At 44.3% G+C, this 15326-nt stretch overlaps 2 non-coding genes across 2 annotated transcripts; one reads left to right on the top strand and one right to left on the bottom strand.

The window, feature by feature from the left end:
- The first annotated feature begins 357 nt into the window (after positions 1 to 357).
- TRNAL-UAA (transfer RNA leucine (anticodon UAA)) lies at positions 358 to 440 on the top strand. The gene has a single exon. It is a non-coding gene; the product is annotated as a tRNA-Leu (tRNA).
- A 245-nt stretch (positions 441 to 685) lies between these two features.
- On the bottom strand, positions 686 to 768 carry TRNAL-UAA (transfer RNA leucine (anticodon UAA)). Its single transcript has one exon. It is a non-coding gene; the product is annotated as a tRNA-Leu (tRNA).
- Between the last annotated feature and the right edge of the window lie 14558 nt (positions 769 to 15326).

Below are 15326 nucleotides of genomic sequence, written 5' to 3'. Positions count from 1 at the left end.
GATAGTGTACACACCGATGGCAATCTCTAGCAGCCGCACACTGGCAGCAGGAGGCTACGTACAGCAGCGGGAGAGCCGGTGCTTGTGACGTGCGGGGAGTGTCAGCAGCTCTTGCCCAGTCCTGTACGGCTGGTAAGGCGGGATAACGGGTGACTCCGCCTCCATGACGTGCTGCTACACGGCTCGCGCTCTGCTCTACCAGAGAGCGGCGTGCTGCTGCAGTGTGCATCCATCTCCGGTTACAGTGCTGAGGCCAGGCTGGGGCACGGCGCTGGGCTACTCCGGGCACCGTTAGCTGGACGCAAACGCTAGGCGCACACTGTATGTAAGTGCTGCGGGCGCATTATCATTATGCTCACCAGGATGGCCGAGTGGTTAAGGCGTTGGACTTAAGATCCAATGGACATATGTCCGCGTGGGTTCGAACCCCACTCCTGGTAGTTGCATTTTGTTGTCCTCTTTATTTACTAGCAAATCTTTTAAAATAGAGCACTTCCTTGCAATCCTCCAGCGCGTCCTAGCTTTTATAAAAGTCCGAAAAATGAATGCAGGGGCTTTGCAACAATGTCTCCCTTATGCTAGTGTTGGCAACTTCAGCTGATTCAGGTATTTGTTATGTTTCAGTCGATTTCATGCAGGTGTAGAGATTATATTTATCTCATTAATGTGTCGTTTATAAAATTCTTACCAGGAGTGGGGTTCGAACCCACGCGGATATACATCCATTGGATCTTAAGTCCAACGCCTTAACCACTCGGCCATCCTGGTATGAGTACACAGTGTCACAGATCATGTGACTTAGGGAAATACACTTGTATGGTTTTGTAGTTTCCACTGGCTCTTTATGTGTTTGTATTGGTACTACCTTATGCTAAAAAAAAACTTTATTTACTAGACAACACAATATGAACTGAAACTTTTAGGAAAATATATAAGATGAACACATAGTAAACCTTTATAATCATAAATAGGTTTAATTTCTGGTTATTTTAAGTTTTTTATTAATGTCATATTTTATGGCTATGATTTATAAATGGGTTTATAAACAGGGTTGTACAAACTTTTACAATTGGCCTGATTCTGCACTGATCGTTCCCCAGGATATTCGCACTGGGGACCAATGGTGTGTGCAGGGTCACTCTACGAACACCTTCGGTAACAGTCGCTGAGGCGTTCATAGGGGAGGGAGGGGGTGTGTGCAGGTGGTCAGAACAGCGTTTTATGGGTATCTCCATGAAAATGCTGGGCGTTCCCCTGGAAACGCGGGCAGGCCGATTCTTGCCTGTGGCGTGCAGCTGATGCCACATGACATCTTCGCCCGCCCCCTCTTCGGCAGACATCTTCGCCCACCCCCTCTTCGGCAGACACCAATGGAAATAATGATCAGTGACCATCCACTGATTTCTATCCCCATTGTCCGTATGTGCGGGTTGTGTCCACATACATTCCCTCGAGGGGATTTGAGGGGGTTGCTTGGCCGAGTGGTTTTAAGCCGCTCGCTGAGCGGCGAATGACTGCTGCTTAGTGAGCGGTGTTGAATGTGCAAGAAATTGCCACCTGGTGGCTACATATCAGCAGTAGTGCTACTGTTAAAATGCAGCTAAAAAAAACCCATTAAATAAAAAAAACTTCAAACCTTCAAAACATGTTTACAAACTTATTTTTTTTATACCTTTGTAGTTAATTTCCTGGAACTCCTCCTTTCACATGTTTCTATTAGTATCCATGTTCTCATACTGTGTTTATATGTAAAACTCTTACCAAGAGTGTGTCTCAAGCCCAATATAGGGATTCGGTATGAAATCCCGACAGGGTCAAAATACCGACAAGGACAAAATCCCGACATTTAAAATCCCGACAAGGACAAAATCCCGACATTTAACCTCTTCCCGACATTTGACGTATATATACGTCATGGCCGGGAAGTACTTCCCGACACATGACGTATATATACGTCATGACTTCAAACTGTCACTGCGTCTAGAGACGCAGTGACAGAGGGACGATGTCTGCTGTCCCTGACAGCAGACATGTCCCTGCATGCCCAGGGGGGGCTGCGATGCCGCCCCCCCGTCGGCGATCGCTGTGATTGGCTGTTCAGTGATGAACAGCCATTCACAGCGTTTTCTGTGTCACCGGCGAATAACGTTCGCCGACGACACGGGATCGGAGGTGATTGGTGCTGTAAAGTACAGCACCAATCACCGCGGGGTGTAAGGGTGACACTGGTGTCACCCCACCTCACCCCGCCCGCCCCCAAAGGCCGTGATTGGTTCGTCGGACCGACGGACCAATCACAGCCATGGAGGGGGGTTTAAACTAACGGTGACTGCACTGCAGACGCCATTCCGGTCTGGAATTGCGTGCAGTGCGGTCACCGTGCCCAGCTGCCGCCATTTACTGACCAGAACCTTGCTAAATACTTACCTGATCACTGCCTGGATCTTGCTTCTTCTTGTGACATCCTGTGCTGTGTTGTGCTGCTGCGAGTTATTAGATAGAGAGATAGAGAGAGAGAGATAGAGAGAGATAGAGAGGCCTAGTGACAGAGAGTGCTATATTTTGTGCTGCTGCAGTGTAATAGAGTTATAGATAGAGAGATAGAGAGAGAGAGAGAGATAGAGAGATAGTGACAGATTGTGCTATATATTTTTTATATAACTGACTGCTGCCCCCCCTTTTGTGCTGATCAGTATAAATTAACTGATCAGCAACTTTTTGGGGGCGCAGGTTTTTTTTTATATATATATATATATACCTGTCAGTGCTGCTGCTGCAGTGTCATAGTGATAGATAGTGAGAGATAGAGAGATAGAGAGAGATAGTGACAGAGAGTGATAGAGACTGCTATATTTTGTGTCTGCTGCCCCCCTTTTGTGCACCCCCAGCAACTTTTTGGGGGTGCAGGGGTTATTTTTCATATATATAACTGTCAGTGCTGCTGCTGCAGTGTCATAGAGTGATAGATAGTGAGAGATAGAGAGATAGAGAGAGATAGTGACAGAGAGTGATAGAGAGTGCTAAATTTTGTGTCTGCTGCCCCCGCCTTTTGTGCTGATCACTATATCTGAGGTGATCAGCAACTTTTTGGGGGTGCAGAGGTTTTTTTTTTTTTATATATATACCTGTCAGTTGCTGCCAGTTGCACTGTCAGTTGCACCAAAGGTTGTGCACCTGCTGCCCCTCACTGGTAATCAGTGTCGCATCACTGATCACCTTTTTTTTTTTTTTTTTGTGGGTGCTGTGGGGTCTTTTTTTAATTTTTTTTTACACACACTGTGATTTTGTGGGTGTCCTGTGGCCACTGTGCGCTGATCAGTGACGTACATCACTGATCAGCTTTTTCGGCACAGGGTTGATCTATTTTTTTTTTTTTTGATCAAATTCCTGTTGCCTTTGAGCGCTGTTCAGTGACGGACGTTACTGACCAACATCTGTGCTCAATTTTTGGCGCAGGACCTTTTTTTTTTTTTTAACCCCTTCAATTTTTTTTTTTTAACCCCTTCAATTTTTTTTTTTTAACCCCTTCAATTTTTTTTTTTGTATAAAGTATTTTTTTTTTCTGCACTACATACACACTACACACTACATACCCCCCGGGTTGAAATAAAGTTTGTACCCCCCCCCCTACACTATACACGTGTTGAAACATTTCACTACCAGTAACACAAAAATAAAAATGGCATCCCAAATGTCATCCCAAATGTCATCCCAGTCATCCAGAAGAATGTATTCAGCGGAGGAGGCATATGCCATGCTTGCCTCTGACTCTGACACAGCCAGTGATGCAAGCGGGGAATTTGAAGGATTCGTCTTAAGCTCCTCTTCCTCCTCTGGTGATGAGGGACCCCCTCAAAGACACCCACGTAGAGCAGCTGAGACCCACCCCCCAATAATTGATCTCGTATGGACCCCACCACCAGACAATTTTAAGCCCCAGGTTCCTGAGTTTTTGGCCATGCCAGGAATCCAATTTGATTCCACAGGTCTCAGAGAAATTGACTTTTTCAAATTATTTTTCTCTGATGATTTTATAAATTTAATGGTGGACCAAACTAATTTATATGCCCAGCAGTTTATTGCTCAAAACCCCACGTCATCATTTGCTAGGTGGACCCCTGTAGATGCAGTAGAGATGATGACGTTTTGGTGTCTGGTGTTTCATATGGGCATAGTAAAAAAGCCAGAAATTAGGCAATATTGGAGTACAGATGTTCTGTACAGCACCCCATTTTACCGTATGGCCATGCCCCGGGCTCGATTTGAGACGATCCTTAAATTTTTGCATTACAACGATAATGCACAGTGCCCACCCAGAGATGATCCCACCTTTGACCGGCTATTCAAAGTCAGGCCGGTCATTGATCATTTCAGTGCCAAATTTGAAGAGATGTACATCCCAGATAAATTCATTTGCATAGACGAGTCCCTTATACATTTCAAAGGAAGGGTTAAATTCCGCCAGTACCTTCCCAGTAAGAGGGCAAGGTATGGCATAAAAATGTATAAGCTGTGTGAAAGCACCTCAGGGTACACTCACAGGTTTAGGGTATATGAAGGGAAGGATTCAAGAATTGAACCGCCAGAATGCCCCCCCTCCCTCGTAGGTGTTAGTGGAAAAATTGTCTGGGATTTAGTGCACCCCTTCCTGGATAAAGGTTATCACCTCTATGTGGATAACTTTTACACTAGCATCCCCCTGTTTAAGGCCCTTGGTTCAAGAGGTACAGCAGCTTGCGGTACTGTGCGCAAGAACCAAAGAGGCCTCCCAAAAACGCACATTGCCCAAGTAATGAGAAGGGGTGAAAGCAGGGGAATATGCACCGAAAATATGTTGTTGGTCAAATATAAGGACAAGAGAGATGTCCTTATACTGACAACAATTCACGGAGACAGTACCACCTCCGTCCCTGTACGAGGTACCAGTACCCACACCTCAAAACCTAATTGTATCCTGGATTACAATAGGTACATGGGCGGAGTGGATCTTTCAGATCAGGTACTGAAGCCGTACAGTGCCCTGCGGAAAACAAAAATCTGGTACAAGAAGCTGGCCGTGTATATCATCCAGATGGCACTGTATAACGCTTACGTGCTATTCCGTTCTACCGGCCAGAGGGGGACATTTATGCACTTTCAAGAGGAAGTCATAAAGGGCCTAGTATTTGGTAACCAGCAGGCAGAGGGCCCCAGTACTTCTAGTACTGGCCCCCGTATTGTACCAGGGCAGCATTTTCCGAACGAAATCCCCTCCACTGCAAGAAAGGGCAGGACACAAAAAAGGTGCAAAGTTTGCTATAAAAAGGGAATAAGAAAGGAAACTATTTTCCACTGTGAAACTTGCCCCGACAAACCCGGCCTATGTATAAAGGAGTGTTTTAAAATATACCACACATCTATGGATTATTAGGTTCATCATTTCACCGTGCTTCGGGGGTCTTGCTAATGCCACATAGCACCCACCAACATTCCACCAGAATCTGAGCTGCAAAATCCAAAAATCACTCCTTCCCTTCTGAGTCCTGCCATGCACCCAAATGGTATTTTTTGGTCACATATGAGGCATTGCCATACTCGGGAGAAATTGGGGCACAGATTTTGGGGTGCTTTTTCTCCTTCATACCTTCTGAAAATGAAAAATTTTGAGCCAGAACTGCATTTTTGTGTAAAAAAATGTAATTTTTCATTTTCACTGCCCAGTTGTACCACAATTGGTGAAACCCCTGGGGGTTTGAAATGTACACTATACCCCTAGATGAATTCCCTGAGGGGTGTAGTTTGCAAAATGGGGTCACTTGTGGGGGGGTTCCACTGTATTGGTGCTTTGGGGGTCTTGCTAATGCGACATAGCACCCACCAACATTCCACCAGAATTTGTGCTGCAAAATCCAAATATCACTCCTTCCCTTCTGAGTCCTGCCACTTTTTGGTCACACATGAGGCATTGCCGTACTCGGGAGAAATTGGGGCACAGATTTTGGGGTGCTTTTTCTCCTTCATACCTTCTGAAAATGAAAAATTTTGAGCCAGAACTGCATTTTTGTGTAAAAAAATGTAATTTTTCATTTTCACTGCCCAGTTGTATAAAAATTGGTGAAACCCCTGGGGGTTTGAAATGTACACTATACCCCTAGATGAATTCCCTGAGGGGTGTAGTTTGCAAAATGGGGTCACTTGTGGGGTGGTTCCACTGTATTGGTGCTTTGGGGGTCTTGCTAATGCGACATAGCACCCACCAACATTCCACCAGAATTTGTGCTGCAAAATCCAAATATCACTCCTTCCCTTCTGAGTCCTGCCACTTTTTGGTCACACATGAGGCATTGCCGTACTCGGGAGAAATTGGGGCACAGATTTTGGGGTGCTTTTTCTCCTTCATACCTTCTGAAAATGAAAAATTTTGAGCCAGAACTGCATTTTTGTGTAAAAAAAATGTAATTTTTCATTTTCACTGCCCAGTTGTATCAAAATTGGTGAAACCCCTGGGGGTTTGAAATGTACACTATACCCCTAGATGAATTCCCTGAGGGGTGTAGTTTGCAAAATGGGGTCACTTGTGGGGGGGTTCCACTGTATTGGTGCTTGGGGGGACTTGCTAATGCGACATAGCACCCACCAAAATTCCACCAGAATCTGAGCTGCAAAATCCAAAAATCACTCCTTCCCTTCTGAGTCCTGCCATGCACCCAAATGGTATTTTTTGGTCACATGTGAGGCATTGCCGTACTCGGGAGAAATTGGGGCACAGATTTTGGGGTGCTTTTTCTCCTTCATACCTTCTGAAAATGAAAAATTTTGAGCCAGAACTGCATTTTTGTGTAAAAAAATGTAATTTTTCATTTTCACTGCCCAGTTGTATCAAAATTGGTGAAACCCCTGGGGGTTTGAAATGTACACTATACCCCTAGATGAATTCCCTGAGGGGTGTAGTTTGCAAAATGGGGTCACTTGTGGGGGGTTCCACTGTATAGGTGCTTGGGGGGTCTTGCTAATGCGACATAGCACCCACCAAAATTCCACCAGAATCTGAGCTGCAAAATCCAAAAATCACTCCTTCCCTTCTGAGTCCTGCCATGCACCCAAATGGTATTTTTTGGTCACATGTGAGGCATTGCCGTACTCGGGAGAAATTGGGGCACAGATTTTGGGGTGCTTTTTCTCCTTCATACCTTCTGAAAATGAAAAATTTTGAGCCAGAACTGCATTTTTTTGTAAAAAAATGTAATTTTTCATTTTCACTGCCCAGTTGTATCAAAATTGGTGAAACCCCTGGGGGTTTGAAATGTACACTATACCCCTAGATGAATTCCCTGAGGGGTGTAGTTTGCAAAATGGGGTCACTTGTGGGGGGGTTCCACTGTATTGGTGCTTGGGGGGTCTTGGTAATGCGACATAGCACCCACCAAAATTCCACCAGAATCTGAGCTGCAAAATCCAAAAATCACTCCTTCCCTTCTGAGTCCTGCCATGCACCCAAATGGTATTTTTTGGTCACATGTGAGGCATTGCCGTACTCGGGAGAAATTGGGGCACAGATTTTGGGGTGCTTTGTCTCCTTCATTCCTTGTGAAAATGAAAAATTTTGAGCCAGAACTGCATTTTTGTGTAAAAAATGTAATTTTGCATTTGCACAGCCCAGTTGTATCAAAATTGGTGAAACCCCTGGGGGTTTGAAATGTACACTATACCCCTAGATGAATTCCCAGAGGGGTGTAGTTTGCAAAATGGGGTCACTTGTGGGGGGGTTCCACTGTATTGGTGCTTGGGGGGTCTTGCTAATGCGACATAGCACCCACCAAAATTCCACCAGAATCTGAGCTGCAAAATCCAAAAATCACTCCTTCCCTTCTGAGTCCTGCCATGCACCCAAATGGTATTTTTTGGTCACATGTGAGGCATTGCCGTACTCGGGAGAAATTGGGGCACAGATTTTGGGGTGCTTTTTCTCCTTCATACCTTCTGAAAATGAAAAATTTTGAGCCAGAACTGCATTTTTGTGTAAAAAAATGTAATTTTTCATTTTCACTGCCCAGTTGTATCAAAATTGGTGAAACCCCTGGGGGTTTGAAATGTACACTATACCCCTAGATGAATTCCCTGAGGGGTGTAGTTTGCAAAATGGGGTCACTTGTGGGGGGGTTCCACTGTATTGGTGCTTGGGGGGTCTTGGTAATGCGACATAGCACCCACCAAAATTCCACCAGAATCTGAGCTGCAAAATCCAAAAATCACTCCTTCCCTTCTGAGTCCTGCCATGCACCCAAATGGTATTTTTTGGTCACATGTGAGGCATTGCCGTACTCGGGAGAAATTGGGGCACAGATTTTGGGGTGCTTTGTCTCCTTCATTCCTTGTGAAAATGAAAAATTTTGAGCCAGAACTGCATTTTTGTGTAAAAAATGTAATTTTGCATTTGCACAGCCCAGTTGTATCAAAATTGGTGAAACCCCTGGGGGTTTGAAATGTACACTATACCCCTAGATGAATTCCCTGAGGGGTGTAGTTTGCAAAATGGGGTCACTTGTGGGGGGGTTCCACTGTATTGGTGCTTGGGGGGTCTTGCTAATGCGACATAGCACCCACCAAAATTCCACCAGAATCTGAGCTGCAAAATCCATAAATCACTCCTTCCCTTCTGAGTCCTGCCATGCACCCAAATGGTATTTTTTGGTCACATGTGAGGCATTGCCGTACTCGGGAGAAATTGGGGCACAGATTTTGGGGTGCTTTTTCTCCTTCATACCTTCTGAAAATGAAAAATTTTGAGCCAGAACTGCATTTTTGTGTAAAAAAATGTAATTTTTCATTTTCACTGCCCAGTTGTATCAAAATTGGTGAAACCCCTTGGGGTTTGAAATGTACACTATACCCCTAGATGAATTCCCTGAGGGGTGTAGTTTGCAAAATGGGGTCACTTGTGGGGGGGTTCCACTGTATTGGTGCTTGGGGGGTCTTGCTAATGCAACATAGCACCCACCAACATTCCACCAGAATCTGAGCTGCAAAATCCAAAAATCACTCCTTCCTTTCTGAGTCCTGCCATGCACCCAAATGGTATTTTTTGGTCACATGTGAGGCATTGCCGTACTCGGGAGAAATTGGGGCACAGATTTTGGGGTGCTTTTTCTCCTTCATACCTTCTGAAAATGAAAAATTTTGAGCCAGAACTGCATTTTTGTGTAAAAAAATGTAATTTTTCATTTTCACTGCCCAGTTGTATCAAAATTGGTGAAACCCCTTGGGGTTTGAAATGTACACTATACCCCTAGATGAATTCCCTGAGGGGTGTAGTTTGCAAAATGGGGTCACTTGTGGGGGGGTTCCACTGTATTGGTGCTTGGGGGGTCTTGCTAATGCAACATAGCACCCACCAACATTCCACCAGAATCTGAGCTGCAAAATCCAAAAATCACTCCTTCCTTTCTGAGTCCTGCCATGCACCCAAATGGTATTTTTTGGTCACATGTGAGGCATTGCCGTACTCGGGAGAAATTGGGGCACAGATTTTGGGGTGCTTTTTCTCCTTCATACCTTCTGAAAATGAAAAATTTTGAGCCAGAACTGCATTTTTGTGTAAAAAATTTAATTTTTCATTTTCACTGCCCAGTTGTACCACAATTGGTGAAACCCCTGGGGGTTTGAAATGTACACTATACCCCTAGATGAATTCCCTGAGGGGTGTAGTTTGCAAAATGGGGTCACTTGTGGGGGGGTTCCTAAATTTTAGCATCTTATGGTGCCTAGAAACCTACATGGTGACTAAAAAATAATCTCATAAAAAGGAGGCTCCAAAATCAAGTAGGTGCTCCTTCTATTATGAATACAAAAGAAAGGAAGTGGCGCTGATATTGATGAAATAATTAGAAAATAAATTTAATGTTATTTAAAACAACATAGCATGTAGCAATTGTATACAAAATTAACCTAAAACATGTGCAATGAAAAAATACATGTAACAATAAAAGATATAAAACAATCTAACTGGACCAGAAGCTGGATGCGTGTCGACCCAATGAGTACAGTTCGGAAAGAAATTTCAATTAATTTGAGGTTCAAATAACCCTGTGGGCTGATAGTTACCACTGGTGGCCGTTGTCATCAATTTCACAAATTTTGTAATGGTCCTCAAATAGGTGCGACTGTGGGACCTCTGAGGGTCCAAAACCCCTTAGGTGTGGTGGGGTGGGTAGCCGATGGGTGGCTGTAGATATCTCCAACGTCGCTAGAGGCTCCAAAAGGAATGGAATGACCATAGGCAGGTGTCCTCAGGGTTGGTGGCTTAAGACCGGCTGGTCATGATCTCAATCGTGTGAAGCCAACCTTGATTCCTGCTGGAAGTTCTGATTAGCGTTGTGCCAGAAGTGGTGCCCTGCTGCTGCAATGTGCAAAAGTGGAAGGGCTCTTGGGGTGGAGATGAGCGGCCCAGGGTATAGAAAGTCCTGAATGAAGGGTCACAAATAGGGATCAGCTTGTCCTGGTCCAGGTAAAACCTGACGCGTTTCGCTGCTTGTAAAGGTGCAGCTTTTTCAAAGGTAGACTGAGCATTGCTCATGATGGGGTTTATATACCCCTGTGAGGGTAATTAATAATTGACACCTGTGTAGCATTTACATACATGAATAACCATTAAAAACAAATATCAACAGAAGGCAATTGTAGGAGATTAATAAAAGAAAATATACTGGCAGGAAAGGTAATAGAAACGAGTATTCTTTCATTAGATTTGAGCAATCGCTCGTTTGACAGGAGAAGAATAGACAGCCAATCAGAAGTGGAGAGGTTGGCTCTGACAAAGTATTGTTGTGTAGTAACTATAGTGACCGGCTGGTTAGCCAATCACTCGTTGGAGCCGTCCGGTCATATGACGCTGTAACGCTGAACCCGGAAGTTCGGGCGCCCGGCGTGAGTTACACGCCTCGCTTTGACTGGGAGAGAGTCCGGTCACGTGGTGTGACGTATGCGCACCAAGACTCGCTCTCGTTTATCTCCAGAGGAAGAGTCAATTACTAATCTATATCTATGGGATCGGGGCATGGTAAACTACGTTTGGATGGGTTTCTGGGGATTGGAAGCTGTCAAATGCAACTGGAGACATAATAATAGAGACATTCGATTGGCTCAAACCGAGATGAGATGGATCTTTAACCTGTCCACTCTGACTCCGAATGGTTTAAATCACGAGTTCGAATTGAAATGGTTTTTGTAATATTCCTTTTGTTATTTTTTGATATTCATATTCATTTTTGTTACTGTATTTTTACACTTTTGTTCATATATTGCCCATTGTCTGTATTATCATGCTTTTGTAAATGGAGGAACCATGTATTGGAAGCCTGTATACAGGGGGATATAATTATGAGGGACACCAGTTGGACAAATTCTGGTTTTATTATTATGACAATCTAGCCTCCACACTTTATTACTCCCCTACCTCCACTTAAGCCATATTCGTATAGGATATACATCATACCCTACGCGTTCAATTAACTCCAATCTAGAGGTTAATATTAGATGCCGCATTTGCGGTTCATGTCCCGGTAGTTGATCACGCCTGTTATAATCAGGATACTATGGGCGTCTAATTTCCGGGCGTGCGTTTCACGCCTCGGATTAGCTATGAGAGTTACCTGAACTTCCGACTTCCGGATGTGCGTTCCACGTCCCGGAAGTGGTCTACGATAGACCAAAAGATATAAGATATCCAACTTCCGGGCGTGCGTTCCACGTCCCGTTATTAGCTATGAGATTCACTTGACTCTCTAACTTCCGGGCGTGCGTTCCACGTCCCGGGATTAGCTATTGGTTTCACCTGACCTTCCGCGTTCCACGTCCCGGAAGTGCGATACCCGAGCAGGCAGACAATTAGTTCATCCATGGACGCTACGGTTTGCCCTTTTTGATTATTCCACAGTATTATAGGTTTGCGCCATCGGGGCTCTTTAATATCAATCCCGAATTGAGGATTCTTTCAGGCCAACAGTCCGTTTCACCCTTATTAGGGTGAACCGGAAATGGATCCTCCATAGTGCTATTTAAATCCTGTCAGTCTCACTCACTTTCTATCCTTAAGAAAGGTGGCTGGGACCGCCGAAACATGTCGGGAAGATAAGTGAGTTCTTTTTGTTTTATTCATTAGTGTTATTGGTCAGCAGGCCATACCACTATTTTTATAATAAATATTTTTTACTGAGACTGGTCTTCCTCTTTGTTTCCGGCCTACCATACGGGGACATTTGAGAGTGGATTGATTTAAGGGGACCATCTTCATAAAGATACCTTTATAAGTGGATCCTACCTGCACACGCAGTGAGTACGGTATGCAGCATTGAGACCATTGTCATCTACCTTCGCATGCCTGTTATAGATTGAGTGTCAAAGAAACCTTTATTTATGTTTCATCTTCTATTTTCACCAGTGAGTATGGTACGCACATTGGAGTACTTACTCACCTCTTGATATCTGCACTTCAGTTGATCACCAGTGGTGTACCCCTAAAAAGATACCGTTATATGTGTTAAGCACAGCACTGCACTATGAGTTCCGGTACGATATTTGTCTCTGGGACCCATGATAACCTTGATAAATTATTTTTGATTGTGTCACTGATACACATTCTCTGTTTATGTTTTGTTTTCCGTAACCGAGAAAATAATCTACACACCTGGACATCCCAGTCAAGCGCCTTCAATTCCTTGTTGTTTTCCTGGAATCTCTTGTACCGAGGATTGTCAAGTGGTCCTCCTTTGGGAATTGAGGCTGCAGGGACTTTTTAGCGCCTTGGGACTTTTCTACACTTTTTTATTTTTCTGCACACCCTGCACCAGTTTATTTCAATGCTTACCCTCCGGAGTCCCTAGTCGACAGCAGCAGCCCTCAGAAACCACCAGGAAAATGGTGCAGTGGCCATTTTCCCATAGTTTTGCGTATGAGCAGTAAGAAAATCACTGTGAAAATGGCCCCCGCGCCATTTTCTCAGAGACCTGCGCATGCACAGTAGACGCTGGGACAACGCTAGGGTCCGCTTTTGCCGAGAGATTACATTGCTGCTGGCTAGAGAGTAAGGAGCTGGAGATGGCACAAAGGCCTCATTTTCTATGGAAGTGCCTATGGTACTTAACTGAAGAAAAATAAATACATTTAAAAAAACGTCTGAAAGAGCTGGGGCTGGTAATAAAAAATCAGGAAACCGGCCAAATAGGGGTTCCCCGATTTTTTAAAACCAGCCCCAGGCTCCAGGGCCGGGGCTGGTTCCCAAAATACGGGGAACCCATTCAGATATTGTCCTCCCTTGAGCCCCTAAACTATCCCATCTGCTCCCCAGGAGTACTCCTCACCTACCTGCATCGGCTGAAATATGGGGGCTTGGTTGCAGAGCCAGGAGGACTCCCTGTGAGCCTGTGCAGGTTGTGGCCTACCTCCATGTCTGAGGCCGCGGCCTCCAGTATAGCGCAGCACCCGCCATGGGTGACCCGCTGATGCAGTAAATCCCGGCGGTGCTGACTGCTGCATGGATCTCGGCTGGCGGGGTCCCGGTTGGCAGCAAGGCAAGGGGCACTGGGCCACTCGCAAGCTGACCTTAAGTCGGCACGCCTTCACGTGGCACCGCCATATCGCCTCCTTAACTGCAAGGCGCATCGTGTGGCCGTTTGCGCACTTCTGCGTGACTGGTAGAAGTTCACGGTCCTGGAAAAAACGTAATCGCCTCCTCGGACTGAGGCAACGTGAATATATCCAATGATGCTGCCATATCAATAAATTTAATATCGGATATCAATAAAACAGCAGGAGCTCTGAATGATGCGTCCACTAGTCACAGAAAATCACCTCAGAGTGATTTCTCAGAGAATCCAACAGGGGGCGGGAATGTCAGTGAGCGGGAACGTGAACGGTACTGAAATCGCATCGCATGTCACTATAACGCGGCATGCGATGCAATATCTGTATGGTACCGTACGTAGAAAATGTGGGCACCGTGCTAGAAAACAAGTACCAACCTTCAAAAATGTAAAAGGGGTTATGGTATCAGACTCACTAGAAATAGTTAACGCCTTTGCCGAATATTATTCCACCTTATTTAATCTCAACAAGGACCTATTGACCCCTCAACCTTCAGCTGCAGACATAGAATCATTCTTAAAACATCTAAACCTTCCCTCACTGGAGCAGTGGATATCCAGACCCTTGAACGACCCTGGAAATTAGAAGAAGTCCAAAACATAATTTCTAACTTACCAGCTGACAAAGCCCCCAGTCCAGATGGATATACTAATAGATTTTTCAAAACTTTTAGCGATACATTATCTCCAACACTGGTTCCCCCTCTTCAATGAGGCCTTGACATGAGGCTACTTCCCAGATGAAATCAATATAAAGACACAACTAGAAGAGTTAACTGGAAAACTATGACATTTTTCCATTAGATACGGAGGCACTGAGTGCTGCATCCTCAAGTGAGGCAGAAGGCATGGGTCCATCAACTACCAATGCCAATGGTTGACCCCCTTTAGTGGTAGTCACCAGGGTTTGTACAGCCCAGGTCCCCGGGCAATATACTAGAAGAGGTGGTCAGTGGGTGTGGATGTGGAAAAATAAACTATAGAAAAAAAAACCAGTCTTCAATTTATCATCTAAAACACTTAGTAATATTGAGGCGTTAAATAAAGTTTTGTCAATTGTGCCCACTAATCTTCCTAACCAATTCTCCAGCAAAGTTGATCTATTTAAATTCCATCGTCACCTTAAACTTAAAGAATTATATCCAAAAGATGGTACTTGCACCCAATTGTCAATGCCAATATTTAAAACCACTTTTGATCTGGTATTTCAAAATCAAACTATTGATTATTTTGTCAAACATATTGATGATAGTGGAGATATAAGAATTCCAGAAATAGTGTGCGATAAAACCAAAGTTCAGCTTAAATAAATTCAACAAGGAGTAAACATCCAAAGATTACACAGAAGGACTAAAATTTAAAAAACTAGTTTTGTGCATAATCTGAGTGCTCAATGTGTAACCATAATGAATCCCAACATATATTAGGGGAAATTTACCAATATGAAAAACCTAGTTTTTCGTATTGGTATTTCCCCTACGACTGCATACGACTGTTTCAGTCGTATGCAAAGTCGTGTTCCGGAGGGGAATGTACAAAGCAGTCAGATACGACTGCTTTGTAACCCTCCGATGGTGTAATGATTCGTATTAGCGGCACATATATACGGCCGCTAATACGAATTCGTAAAGGCAATCTGCACGGATCAGTCAGATGCGTGCAGGCTGCAAGGTGTAAAAAAAATTGAAAAATTAAATAAATAAAAAAAAA

Source organism: Crinia signifera, chromosome 3 (genome assembly GCF_055691185.1).
Source record: "Crinia signifera chromosome 3, ASM5569118v1, whole genome shotgun sequence".
NCBI lineage: Eukaryota > Metazoa > Chordata > Amphibia > Anura > Myobatrachidae > Crinia > Crinia signifera.
The sequence above is the reverse complement of the archived record's forward strand: the minus strand, read 5'-3'. Positions and strand labels throughout refer to the sequence as shown.